The sequence below is a fragment of the Hibiscus syriacus genome, unplaced genomic scaffold (genome assembly GCF_006381635.1).
Source record: "Hibiscus syriacus cultivar Baekdansim isolate YM2019G1 unplaced genomic scaffold, ASM638163v2 tig00110332_pilon, whole genome shotgun sequence".
NCBI classification, from domain to species: Eukaryota; Viridiplantae; Streptophyta; class Magnoliopsida; order Malvales; family Malvaceae; genus Hibiscus; species Hibiscus syriacus.
This window is the reverse complement of record NW_024062688.1, coordinates 2,954,373-2,969,620: the sequence shown is the minus strand read 5'-3', so window position 1 is coordinate 2,969,620 and position 15,248 is coordinate 2,954,373. Positions and strand designations below refer to the sequence as shown.

At 39.9% G+C, this 15,248-nt stretch overlaps 1 pseudogene; it reads right to left on the bottom strand.

Moving 5' to 3' along the window:
* Positions 1 to 926: 926 nt before the first annotated feature.
* LOC120119255 lies at positions 927 to 2,858 on the bottom strand (annotated as a pseudogene).
* Positions 2,859 to 15,248: the final 12,390 nt, after the last annotated feature.

The following is a 15,248-nucleotide window of genomic DNA, read 5'->3' as shown; positions in this document are numbered from 1 at the left end:
AAAAGCTCAAAGATGGATCTTTCATTTATCTTCTCTTGTACGTTGACGATATATTGATCGCTTCGAAGAGTCAAAAGGAGATAGACAAATTAAAGGCTCAGTTGAATCAAGAGTTTGAGATGAAAGATCTAGGTGAGGCCAAGAAGATTCTTGGTATGGAGATAAGCAGAAATAGACAGAGAAGGAAGCTTTGTTTAACACAAAAGCAGTATCTGAGAAAGGTATTACAATGTTTTGGCATGAATGAAAATACCAAACATGTAAGTATCCCATTGGCTTCTCATTTGAAACTTAGTTCTCAATTATCTCCTAAAACTAACGAAGAACGAGTGTATATGGCAAAAGTTCCATATGCTAATGCAGTTGGGAGCTTGATGTATGCAATGGTGTGTACGCGTCCTGACACTTCACAAGCAGTTAGAGTTGTGAGCAGGTACATGCATGATCCTGGAGAAGGACATTGGCAAGTTGTGAAATGGATTCTACGGTATCTCCAACAAACCGTGGATGTTGGTTTAGTTTTTGAACAGGATGAAGCACTTGGTCAGTGTATGGTTGGATATGCTGATTCCGATTATGCTGGTGATTTGGATAAGCGTCTATCAACTACTGGGTATTTGTTTACTCTTGCTAAAGCCCCAGTAAGTTGGAAGTCTACATTGCAATCTACGGTGGCCTTGTCTACTACAGAGGCAGAATACATGGCAGTTTCAGAGGCCGTAAAGGAAGCAATTTGGCTTAACGGGTTAATGAAAGACTTGGGAGTTGTTCAAAGTCACATTAGTCTCTATTGTGACAGTCAGAGCGCTATTCACTTAGCGAAAAATCAAGTCTACCATTCAAGGACTAAGCATATCGACGTGAGGTATCACTTTGTGCGGGAGATCTTTGAAGAAGGAAAGATTCTACTTCAGAAAATTACGACATCAGAAAATCCTGCAGATAACATCCTGAAAATATGAACACCTTCGGGTGTGTGGCGCTTGTGAGCGCAATTAGAGACACTATAAATTTGGGGAGTTGAAGAAATTGAGTAGGCTTGGTAATTTCAATCCAAGGTGGAGATTTGTTAGATTTGTCTAGAAATTAAGTTGACAAGTTGGAAATTTCATCTTGGTTGGTGGCCAACTTATTGGAAATTTCATCTTGGTTGGTGGCCAAACTTTGAACATGTGAATTTCATATTTGGTGGCTAACTTGTACACATTGGAAAATTCTTTGGTAGGTGGCCAAACTTTGAACATATTGTTATTGAAACTCAACTATAAATAGGCCTAAGTATTTCCATTAGAAATCATCCCAAAAACAAGTTCTCTCTTCCTCTTGTATTCTTCATTCTCCCACTTTGGGAATTCCAAAGAATTCCATTTGTTGTAATATTGGTAATATAGTGAAGTTATCATCCGGTGTAGTGCCCGAGGAGTAGACGATATTCTCGTCGAATCTCGTAAATTTGGTGTGTTCTCTCCTTTATTGTTTTTTATTCGGTTCTTTTCCATTGTGTTTCAATATTCAATAGTTTGACAGGTTTATCCGCTGTTCAACCTTTGGTGGTTTTAATCTTGACATTTTAGGTCAATTTTAAAACTACGTTCGTGTGGGAAATAACCCGTTTTCCCCAACACATTGCTCATTCTGTAAGTCTATTACAGAACTAGCCTGATCCATCTCAAGCCATACCTGCTGAAATACTTTGATGATGAGATCATGGTACACATCAGAATTCAGTGTTAGGTAACAAACCAAAAGCTCTTCTAGTTCTTCTGCTTGACTGATCCTGTTCTCCTTGATCATCTCCATCATCGAGTCCCTAAAATCCTTCTCCGGGTCGAAGGAACATTTCACCATGCCAAATCTCTCCAACTCTCTTCTTTGCCTAATTGTGTTTGTGTTCTGTTTTTCAGCCTTCATCTTCAGTTTGGCCTTCTTTATGTCTTCAAGAGCTTTTATTTTCGAAGCTGTTCTCGGAGAAAAAACCCGGAAATTGTTGTTATGCTTCATTCTTCTCCTTGGTAATTCTCTGCTCATGTAAACAGATTTTCTCTGTTTCAGCTTTTCGATTCTTTTTTCTTTCCACTTCCCCCCCTCCGAACTAACTTCTTCTGGAGAAAACACATCATTATCCACGAATTTATGAGCTTTAAATCCATAGTCTTCATTGATTGTTGTTACATTAGAGGGTCTTAGATTCATTGTAGAAGGATATGGATGCTTTCTCTGATAATCTACCTTTTCCAAGGTGCTCTTTTCCACACATTTATATTGTCTATTCAACCTTTCCTTTTCCATAGCCATATCTCTTCCATTTGTCTTCTTCGACTTCGAGTCTTTCGCCATTATCGTCCTGCTTCTTGGTGTCTTGAGTAATGTCGCATTCTCTCCTTTGTATATATTGGTACCTGGTAAAATCTGCATATCCCTACGAAACTCTCTCATCTTTGTTATAATGTAAGCCATGTTGTTGAGTGTCTTAGCTTCCCCTTTCTCCTTCATCTTCATAGCTTTTGATCCGCACGTTCGGCAATTCGAGGGCATGAAATCGAGTTCATCATCTGAATCGTACCAAGCCGATCGCGACACCGAATTAGTAGTCTTGCCATCAGAACTATCTTCTCCAAATGACAACCTCCAAAATGCCTCAGCATCACCAGCAGCAGCAGCAAACTTTGATGAGCTCAGTGACTTTGAATTCTTCATCTCTTTTTGCTTCTCTTTTGTAGATTTGGCTTCCGAATCGATACTCATTCGCTTGAACGACGAAAGCCATGCGGTGGGGAGCATGCGAGAAAGCGACGGAAGCGAGACGAGGTTGAGGAGGAGGAAGAAGAAGATGAAGGTTTGTTTTTTCTCCACTTCATGTTAAAACACGCTGAAGAAAATCCCTGGAACCTGTTGCTTTGAACAAGTAATTGATTTTGTGAAGGACTAGCAGGAAGAAAGAAGGTGAAAGTGACGAGAAGACTGAATTTCCATTGATAATGGAAGGTTCAAGCAGTTAGGGGACAGACTGTTAAATAGGAACGTGGGTTTCATACTGGTTTTAGTGCCGGTTTTCTTTTTCAAAAGAAAGGCCCGCCGTGACCCTAAATCATGTGACCACTTTGCAAACCCTTTTCTCTCCACTTTATGGTGTTTATACTTGATGACAAATTTATTCTCAGTAGGGGACCCTATGAAAACCCTCTCGGAGGGGTCGCTTACCCGGGGGAACAAATCAAGTTCATTTATGAGAAAACAACCTTAAAGCAAACCAAAGATATAAGACAAACTACGGTAAACAAGAGATTGAATATATATAGATACATGAATTTACTTCATCAACTGCAACCTCTTTTCTCATTGAATATCCTGAATCAATCCTCAGCTACAAAGTCTTTGAGTTTATCATAAGTAAGACAGCAAGTTGCAGCTATTTTCTTATAACATCAATCAGTTATTACAAGGAGGAATGCATTCAAAATTGTTCCTTGCTTTTCCCCAATTTGTTCACAGGGTTACTTGGATTATACAAAACCAACCATCTTAGTCGATTAAGTCAAAGTGTTTTAAATTAATGGCTTTCGTTTATCCAACACCGACCACCATGTGATTTCTTTACAAGGAGCTTGTTGAAGCAAGGTTGATGTTTTAGGTAGGGAAGAAAGTGGTTTATTGTTTCCATTCTTGGGGGTTGAAGAAACAGCAATGGTTATGGTCCCCATGAATGGGGTTCCAAAAGGCAGAGCATATATAATGTGGTTCCACCGACAGAAGAAAGCTATGGGCATTTTACCTAGTTTTGGTTTTGGGATAACAAAACAAAAGTTGCACAACTTTGGTATTTATGAAGATGGTTATCACTGCCACGTACAAGTCATAACTGGAGCTTCGAACAGACTCGGAAAAACAACACGGTAAAAACTCCCATTCCTTTCGCGGTTAACAATCTAATTTGTTATTGTATCCCGCATAGTGTGGGAAAAGGTAAATGTAGTTGCTTTTAAATGAGTAGTCTCGATAAGTATTAAATCTCGGATAAAGGGTAACACGCGTGGAAGTCTAATCCTGCTGTTTTCCTTGTGGGTTAAAAAAAGAAAATATCTTACGAGGGCTGTCTCGCTGGAGGAGTTGAAGGTACGGGTTGGGTGTTAAAGCGCGTGCCAACACCTATCAGGTCCCCTCCTCTGAGTTCTGACCACCTCCAAAGTCCAAATCCTTTTTTGTTTTTAATTATTTTATTTATTAAATTGAACTAAATTTATTAAAACATTTAAAAAATATATAATAGTTATATATATATATATATATATTAAATCTTGACCGAACATTAAATCAATTAAAAAATAAGATATTATTTTTTAGTGTTCGGTTGAATCGTCGATATATATTTTGAGAATGTTTAGACGATTAAATTTTTGAGTAAATTATTTTTTAATATGATGTTATACATGTCGAAACGATTTTTAAACGGGAGCGGGCGAGATTTTGAAAACCGCGTCATTTTTAATTATTTTTTTTACAATTGAATTTTAATTAAAAATAATGCGATCTTAGAAAACCTCTCGTTTCAAAAATTTGGAAATTTCATTACGATAAAAATATATGGTTCGAGGAGTCGCCACCAATCTTTGATTAGGGTGTGATTGGGCACCCAAAAACGTTGTCATTTTAAATAAAAATTAATTTTAATTAAAATGACAAATTTACTGTCTACGTCACCAAAATCCAAGTTCGGGAGTCGGTTACGTGTGTGGAAGGATTAGCACTCCCACAACGCCCTAAATCGGTACCTAGTCGATTAATTAATGTATTTGCAACGAATTTCACAAGTTCGAGTTTAATTTGATTAATGATCCCTTTGAACAACAAAAATGCTAATTTTATAACATTAAAAAACAACGAAATAAGTTAAATTAAAATTACCAAGTCATTAGAAAGATAAATGATATTCGATTATTTAAAAATATTGAGACCAGATCTTTAGGTGAGTTCTAACGATCTTTTCTCAAATAATTTAAATAGCTGAATATTTCTTTTTCTTTCATTCCCAAATTTTAAAGTGATAGATCCAAATTTAATTAGGCGTTACTGACGGGATACAATTTTAATTTAAAATTGTCAAAACAACTCTCTAGTAAGTTGAGAGAAGCCATTCCGACATTTTAAATTAAAAATATATTACCCTTAATCCAATTATGTAGCAAGAGTCGAATCATGCACGTGAGGCTATAATGCGAATCATACAAAGTGATGTTAATGCAAAGATCAATTAAATATGCGATTAAAGTAAATGAATTCAACATACTTATAAAAATAAATTACACCTACATCTATGCGAATTACAGGCTCAAAATAATATGCATGCATACACTTAAAATAAATCTAAATTAACCTAAAATATTAAACAATTGACTAAAATAAAAAAGTTAAACAACATGTTCATTTTCATAAAAAATCCATTTTCATGTACTGCAATCATAATATAACCCAAAATATTGCATAGGACTAAATTGCAGGTTTTCCAAATTACATATCCAATGTATAAACAACATCAAAATAGCCCTAACATGATTCTGGATTAAAATGTAACACGCTGGAAATTACGAGGCGAAATTAACATTACAATAAAGTTGGATTTAGGGACCAACATGCAACGGGTTGAACTTACTGGACCTCACACACGATTAACCCAACCATCCCAAAACACAGACAGCTCCCACCCCGCAAAACGCAACCGTTTCACACCCTCGCGAGACTACGCCGTTTTGGCGTCTCAATATGTAGAATATTAGGGTAAAATTTTAAGCCCTAACTCATTTTTCCTCTTAACCCTGGCCGGATACCCCGCCGTTTCCTCTCAAATCCCTCTATTCTCTCTTCGCTTAACCCTACGCGAAAGTTGAGCCTCCGTCGCCTCCGTCGTAGCAACCGCCATGGTTGCTACCTCCATACGGCCCCGACGAGAACACCTCTCCGAAAAAAACCCAAAACCAAAGGGGCTAAACTAAACCCTTACCTTACTGCTAAACCACGCGACCCTAGCCCCGTTACCCGGTCGAACTATGACCAATCCTGTACTGAACCCTTCAAATCCCTAAAGCCCGAGACCTAAAACCAATATGCACGACTCGAAATCAATGGGAGATGAAAAGTTTTACCTTCTCACAGACGGGGTATGGATTCCTAGTGACGAAAGCTACTGGATCGGAAGGGTAAGTCTCTTTTGCTTTCGTTTTGTTCTCTGGTTGTTGATGAATGATCTTCTGGGTATTTCCTTTGTGTGTTCTTTTGGGTTGTATTTGGTTTCTTTTTATGTTTGAGAAATTTTCGTTTTTATTTTTTTTGTTCTTCTCTGTTGCTGATGACCGAGAGAGCCCCGTTACCCCCTCCCTTTCGTTATTTCTAGTTGATCTCTTCTTCTCTAGTTTTGTTTTCGTCTGTTTCTGCTCTCGTTTGGTGCGCTTGCAGGGCTCTGGAACGAGCAGGTCACGGGGCTTCAGCAACCTGGGCACGGGCGATGGGGAACGGACCCGAGGGACTTCACGTGGGTAGCACTCGGTTGGTTCACACACTGTCTTGGAGTTCTGAGTGCGTTAGGAGCCGTTGGATCACCTCCGATCTAACGGTGGAGGCTTCTGGGAAGATTGAGAGTCGTTGGATCATGAAGCCAGATCCAACGGTGGAGGCTCAGCTGCGCATGGAGATGGTGACAGGAAACCCTAACGGGTCTAGGGTATCCTCAAATGGGCTGTAATATTGGGCTGCTACTTTGGGCTTGAGCCTGTTGTATTTTAATGTAGGCCTGTAAAAATCAATTACTTAGTAAATCCATTTATCATAACATACTTATATGCATATATATATATATATATACATGACTACAAGCCTAACAACTCATATAATTAAATGAACGGTCAATACGTAATTAAACACACATGCCAATAATAAACTAATAATAATAGATATGCAAGACTTGGTAATATTAACTAAATAGTAATATATATAAAATGGAGTAAAAATTTGAAAGAGAGCCCCGGACAAAACGAGTATCTACAGCTGCCCCTCTTTGCTCATTATCGTGCATCGAGAATAGGGCAAAGACCAAGAGATGATCAAGTTTGTCCGACCATAAGAACTTTGATAGACTCATCCGCTCCACTCTTCCTCTAGGGTGAGTGAGAGTTGAAAAAATCTTTTGAAAACGGGTTCGCTCCCTCTTTCTCCCGGAGAATAGAACTGGGGCATCTTCAAAAACCGCGTCAGCACCCCAGTCCTTCAGAGAGTATAGAACTTGAACATATTCTTCTTACGGGTTCGTTCCCTCTTTATCTAGGGAGTATGGAACTCGAACGTCTTTAAACGGGTTCACTCCCTCTTTTTTCAGGGAGAATAGAACTCGAATATCTTCTTCAAACGGGTTTGCTCCCTCTTTCTCTAGGGAGTGTAAAACTCGAACAATCTTCAACAATCGTGTCTGCTCCCTATTTCTTCAGAGAGTATGAGACTCGAATAATCTTCAACAATCGTGTCTGCTCCCTATTTCTTCAGAGAGTATGAGACTCGAACAATCTTCAACAATCGTGTCTACCCCCTATTTCTTCAGAGAGTATGAGACTCGAATAATCTTCAACAATCGTGTCTGCTCCCTATTTCTTCAGAGAGTATAAGACTCGAACAATCTTCAACGATCGCGTCCGCCCCCTATTTCTTCAGAGAGTATAAGACCCGAACAATCTTCAACAATCGTGTCTGCCCCCCTATTTCTTCAGAGAGTATAAGACTCGAACAATCTTCAACAATCGCGTCTGGCCCCTATTTCTTCAGAGAGTATAAGACTCGAACAATCTTCAACGATCGCGTCTGCCCCCTATTTCTTCAGAGAGTATAAGACCCACAATATTCATCAATCGCGTCTGCCCCCTATTTCTTCAGAGAGTATAAGACTCGAACAATCTTCAACAATCGCGTCTGCCCCCTATTTCTTCAGAGAGTATAAGACTCGAACAATCTTCAACGATCGTTGGGAAACTTGTAAATATTTAAGTCATCATGCAATGTCATGATCCTATTCATGCCTAAAATGTATGCAAATGTGCAATTTAATGCATTTTCTTCTTCGAAGGAACCTCATATCTTTTGATTTCAATAGAACTCGATTTCGTTTCGGGTACAGAGCATTTGACCAGTTCACCCCAGCTAACACTCTCAATACCATATCTTTTGGCTCGACCGGACTTTGACTTCTTTCTTTCTTGAAACCTGCCGGTACACATGACCAACTTCTTGATAAATGACAATTTCTTTGGGTCATCTATTAATGGCTAAGATTGTCTGTGAATTCCAAAGTTTTAGCTTTTCGCAACCATACAAGCTTATGGGTAAAACCATTGCTAGCTTCAGAATACATGCATTTCCAAAACCTTTTGCATAATAATACAAAATGATCTCATGTACCACAAGTTAAGCTATGCGTTTTAACTTTCTCAAAATTAGATGCTTGTAAGAGGGAAATTAAGAAGGGAAAATATCTCTTCATTTATATAAATGGCGAAGAATTTTTAGGCAACTACATGACAAAATTTTAATCGGAAAAGAACAAAAGGATAGGTGTCTTCAAATATCAATAACACAAATGCTTTTGAACTGGCACGCCGTCAGAATGACTCGAGTGTAGCTTCTGTCAAAAGGACCTCCAAAATGGTGATGACACCTAAGAGTGCGAAACCCTTTCTGGACCCCAAAATCTCCCATTATTGGATGCCATAAACCAATATTAAATCTCACGTGCATTCAATTCCTCCTCTGGTTGTCCCCATCGAGACTCATTGATCTTTGGTCTCAACCCCAATGGCCATTGTCGTTACCCATGTCAGGAGCTCTTCCTACTCTCCAAAAACAATTCAGATCCTCCACCATACACGAACTCTGAATTTAAAACTCAAATCGCCCTTTGCGGGTTGTCGACTCGACCTCCTTTGGTTTCAAGACGCCCTTTTCGAGTTTTCATCTTGAACCCTCATTTTTTTTATTTTTTTTTCATTTTTCATTTTATTATTTTATTATTTTTTTATTTTTTCACTCATTTTTTTCTTCTTCTTTTTTTCTTCAAGCAAAATACTTCTTAACTGCGTCAGAATTCACTGGATAAGGTAATTCAGACCCATCCATCTCAGTTAAGACTAGAGCTCCCCCAGAGAAGGCTTTCTTGACAACATAGGGTCCTTCCCACTTGGGCATCCATTTCCCTCGGAAATCTTTTTGAACGGGCAATATCCTCCTGAGCACCAAATCTCCTTCGTGGATTTCTCGAGGGCGAACTTTCTTATCATGTGCTCGTATCATCCGCTTCTGGTATATCTGGCCGTGACAAATAGCCTTCAATCTCTTTTCTTCAATCAGATTCAATTGGTCATATCTGGCCTGTACCCATTCTGCCTCATTTAGCTTCACCTCCGATAAAACCCGGAGCGAGGGAATTTCCACTTCAATAGGGAGGACAGCTTCCATCCCATAAACTAGAGAAAATGGAGTTGCCCCAGTTGACGTCCGTACAGAAGTCCGATAGGCAAACAGAGAAAATGGCAACTTCTCATGCCAATCTTTATAAGTTTCAGTCATCTTCTCTATAAGCCTCTTAATGTTCTTATTAGCCGCCTCCACTGCCCCATTCATCTTTGGGCGATAAACCGTGGAATTATGATGCTTTATTTTGAATTGCTCACATACAGATTTTATCATCTTGTTGTTTAAGTTCAATGCATTGTCAGAGATAATTCTCTCTGGTAAGCCATATCTGCAGATGATTTCCTTCTTCAAGAACCTACATATCGTTGACTGGGTAACACTTGCATAGGAAGTTGCTTCTACCCACTTGGTGAAGTAATCTATTGCTACCAGAATGAAGCGATGACCATTTGACGCTTTTGGAAAAAATTTCCCAATAACATCCATGCCCCCACATAGAAAACGGCCACGGAGCTGTCATCACATGCAACGGATGAGGAGGGGTGTGCATTCTATCCCCATAAATCTGACACTTGTGACACTTTCGGGCATAATTGATGCAATCAGTTTCCATAGTTGACCAATAATACCCAAATCTCATAATCTGTCTGGCCATTACATGCCCATTAGCATGGGTGCCACATATTCCTTCATGTACTTCTTCAAGAATCATTTTCGCTTCTTTAGTGTCCACACACCTTAATAAGACCTGATCCATGCTTTTTTTTATATAAGATCTCACCATTAAGCACATACCCTGCTGCCATTCTTCTAATGGTCCTTTTGTCATTCTCAGTTGCCTGTTCAGGGTAACTTTGACATCTTATATACTGGAAGATATCATAGTACCAAGGTCCTTCATCATCTTCTTCTTCAATGTTAAAGCAGTGGGCTGGATACTCATAAGCCTTCATCTCAATAGGCATCATATTTGAATGCTCGTTCATCTTAAAGGCCGCTGCCAAAGTAGCCAAGGCGTCCGCCATTTGATTTTCTTCTCTGGGGAGGTAATTAAAAGTCACTTCTTCAAATTCTTCAATAAGTCTCAGAACTAATTTACGATATTCCACAAGTTTGGGATCTTTAGTTTCCCATTCTCCTCTGAGCTGGTAAATTACCAAAGCTGAATCCCCATATACCCTCAGCATTTTTGCTTTGAGTTCAATAGCTGCTCTAAGACCCATAACACAAGCCTCATATTCAGCCATATTGTTTGTACAATCAAAATTGAGCCGACTGGTAAAAGGATAATGCTCTTCACTTGGTGAGACCAAGATTGCCCCAATCCCATGCCCCAAGGCGTTTGAAGCACCATCAAAGTTCATCTTCCAGTATTTACCGGTGAGAGCAATTGTTTCTTCCTCCGATATAGCCATTAAATCCTCATCCGGGAAATCGAAGTTCAACTGTTCATATTCTTCTGAAGCCCTACTCGCAATGAATTCTGTTATGGCGCTCCCTTTAACTGCCTTCTGACTTACATACTGGATATCAAATTCGGACAACAAGATTTGCCAACGGGCTAACCTTCCAGACAATGTAGGTACCCCCATTAGATACTTTAAAGGGTCCAGCTTAGATATGAGCCAGGTAGTATGATACAACATATACTGTCTAAGTCTTCTGGTAGCCCACACTAAAGCGCAACACAAATTTTCAATTGGTGAGTATCTGGCCTCACACTCAGCGAACTTCTTACTGAGATAATAGATAGCCCTCTCCCTCTTCTCAGTTTGATCATGTTGCCCCAACACACATCCCATTGAATTGTCATAAACGGACAAGTAAAGAATTAAAGGCTTTCTTGGGATAGGTGGCGCTAGGGTCGGAGTATTCGAAAGATATCTCTTTACTACCTCAAAAGCCTCTTGAAAATCCTTACTCCATTCTCCTGAATCATTCTTATGAAGAAGGCGGAATATGGGATCACATTTTTCGGTCAGCTGCGAGATAAACCGAGCGATGTAATTTAATCTCCCCAAAAATCCTCGAACCTATTTCTGTGTTCTTGGGGCTGGCAAATCTTGAATGGCTTTTACTTTATCGGGATCTATTTCAATTCCCTTTCGGCTCACTACGAATCCCAACAGTTTTCCCGATATCACCCCAAAAGTACATTTATTTGGGTTAAGTTTTAGTTGGCACTTCTTTAATCTTTGAAAGAGCTTCCTCAAATTCTCGATATGTTCCTCCTCCATCTTGGCTTTGACAATCATATCATCGACATAGACTTCAATTTCTTTATGCATCATGTCATGAAACAACGTCACCATGGCCCTCTGATAGGTTGCCCCTGCATTCTTTAATCCAAACGGCATGACTTTATAGCAAAACGTCCCCCACTTAGTGACAAACGTTGTTTTCTCCATATCTTCAGGGTACATTTTAATTTGATTATAGCCGGAGAAACCATCCATAAATGAGAATAAGGAATTTCCAGCAGTATTGTCCACTAACGTATCTATATGTGGCAAAGGAAAATTATCCTTTGGACTAGCTCTATTCAGATCTCTATAGTCGACACACATTCGTACCTTCCCATCCTTCTTTGGTACTGGGACAATATTTGCTACCCACTCAGGATATTTGGCCACTGTGAGAAACCCAGCATCAAATTGTTTCTTCACTTCTTCTTTAATCTTGAGCAGTATCTCGGGTCTCATTCTTCTCAGTTTCTGTTGTACGGGCTTACAATCAGGCTTTATTGGTAATTTATGGACAACCAATTCTGTATCCAGCCCTAGCATGTCCTCGTATGACCAAGCAAATACATCCTTGAATTCTTGAAGTAATTCTATCAAGCTTTGCCTTCCTTCAACAGACAGGGTGGTACCAATCTTTACTTCCTTTCTATCCTCATCTGTACCCAGGTTCAAGATCTCTGTAAGCTCTTCGTGAGGCAGAATCTGCTCATCTTCCTGTTCCACCATCTTTAGTAATTCTGAGGGTGGTTCACATCCCTCATCATCATCACAACCTTCGATTTCCCCTTGACATATGGGCATCTCGAAATCAATCTCCGGGTCAGAGTCATTAGCATTCGTATTATTGATATCTGAGTTCCTGAAAGGATAACGAAAAAGAAGATATATATACATATATACATATGGGAGAATCTTTTCCCATATAAACAAATAGAAAGAAATAATATATGCGTATATTCAAACAAAAATGCATGAGGAAATGTTTGCCATTTGGGAATTAACAAAACACATCTTTTATTGAAAGCAAATAAAAACACACAACTTAACCCTTTACATCAAATCACCTACTGTCCCAGGGTATGAACAATAGGGAAGAGTTCTAGTGTATTACTCTGCAAAATATTTGTAAACTACAGGCAATTCCTCCGCAGTCCAGTTGTTCAACACAAAGCCCAGTGGCGCAGGGTAAATGCCCGTAGCTCTCATTTCTTTGAACTCCTCATCGGTTATGACATTAATGCCCAAGTCCTCCAAGGCATTCTCAACTATCACTTTACTGCTTTCCAAAGTCCCTTGAAACATATATCCTCCTGATACGAAAATGCTGCTCAATGGCGGGAATGTCATGGGCTCCCAGCTTGGGTCCTCACCAGTCAATCTTGCCTTTCTCAATTCCTGAATCTTCTTGATGCTTCTCAGTTTTTCTTTTAAAGTCGGGTGATACCCTAAACCGAATCTGTCTCTTTTAGTTACAGGGTAGATTGGGCCCACCAGTCCTTGCAACCGACGTCCAAACCCTTTGCCAGTTTTTGCTCCTATTCCAAGAGTCAGCTTAAGCCCCATTTTGGTGCAGTTTGACAATCTAGGCTTCGGGATCTTCTTTCCTTCTGCCACAAACATGGCATTGACATATTCCAACGATCTGAAAGAACATTCAACAGCTTGTTCTTCCACTTCAACGTATGGAGCAGTAGTAGAAATCGAAGCAATAATGTCTTCTTCAGCATGAATGCATATAAGCCTCCCATCAATTGCAAATTTTATCCTTTGGTGCAACGTTGACGGAACCGCACCGGCCTGATGAATCTAGGGCCTTCCCAATAAACAATTGTATGTAGGCATGATGTCCATCACAAGAAACTCCACTTCGTATATCGTCGGGCCAATAGTCAAAGGGATATCAATCTTGCCTAGAACTTCTCTCTTCGTTCCATCAAAAGCTCGAACCACACTTTGACAGCTTCTCATCAGGGTACTGTCCACTGGCAGTTTTTTCAGGGTCACCAAGGGCATCACATTTAACGCCGAACCGTTATCTATCAGTACTCTGGATAGAACATGCCCTTTGCACCTAACCGTGATGTGTAGAGCCTTATGATTGCCAATCATCCCAGAAGGGATCTCGTCCTCAGAAAAAGATAAAAAATTATCGGCCTGGATGTTGGCAACTAGTCGGTCCAGCTTTTCTGTGGGTATCTCCTTCGGGACAAAGGTTTGGTTTAAAACTTTTAACAGGGCGTTGCGATGAGCCTCTGAACTCAGAAGAAGTGATAGGACAGAAATACGGGCAGGCAGCTTGTGCAGTTGCTCAACAATACTGTATTCACTATGTTTCAAAAATTTTAAAAATTCCATCGCTTCATTCTCCGTTACTGGCTCATTGACGATGGGTTCATCTTCTTTTATCTGCACATCGATACTTTTTCCTTTCTCGACAGCAATCTTCTTCTCAGGTTCTTTGTGATAACATCTACCACTCCTGGTCATGTGTCCCACTTCATCTACCTCTTCCTGTTGCTTTGCCACCTCTCCTATTTGACAAGTATATCTCCAGGGTACCTGTTTATTGTCTTTGTACGGGAACGAAGAGGGAGGTGTAATAATCACCTTTGGAGCTACCTTCTCAGCCACTCGATTCTTGGGAGTAATGACGAGGGGACAACTAGCACTATAGACCCCTTTGGATGATCCCTCAGAGGCGTAAACTTCCGCTTCTTCTTTCTCAGCCACTTCTTTGAAGAACTCGATTTCCTTACTATCCATCATCTCTTGTACCAGCCCTAAGAAATCAGAACACTGTTGTATACTGTGTCTTGTACAGTTATGGTAGTGGCACATCTCTTCATTGTTGAACTGTTCACATGGCAGATTAGTCTTTAATAGTCCTACCTTGACCATTTGGCACCACACCCAAGACATGGGTAACATCACCTCCCTAACATTTTTTACAGTCGTTCTTCCTTTCTCTTCAGCGACTGCATTAATCCCGGCCCCTGCATGGTTTGGCAATGGATTCTGGGCTATGTTTCACTGTCACCAAAATTGATGACGTTTCTTCTTCTCAGAGCTTGGACGACCTTTTTGAAAGCGGGACAATTTTCAATAGAATGTCCGGAAACCCCTGCATGGTATTCGTACTTAGCACTAGCATCATACCACTTGGGATACGGGGGTTGTATAGGGTCCACATGATAAGGTGAGACTACATGTCGATCATATAATTCGTGGAATAACTCCTTATAAGTCATAGGAATCGGATCAAATTGAGGCCTCTCTCTCCTTGGATCTCTTGCCCCTTGCCTATTGTCAATTTGGGGTGATGCTACCGTTCCCTGTGGTCGGGACACTGTGATATTATGGGAATCATACTGCCTTATGTTGCTGACTTCGTTTTCCTTCTTCCTCATCGGCTGTTTCTTGCTGGAATCTCCTCCCTCAAGCTTCCCGCTTTTAATCGCCATTTCAATCATTTCTCCCGCCGTAACTATATCAGCAAAACTTCGAGAAGGATTACCAACAAAATGTGAGAAAAATGGAGCCTTCAAGGTATTAACAAAAAGT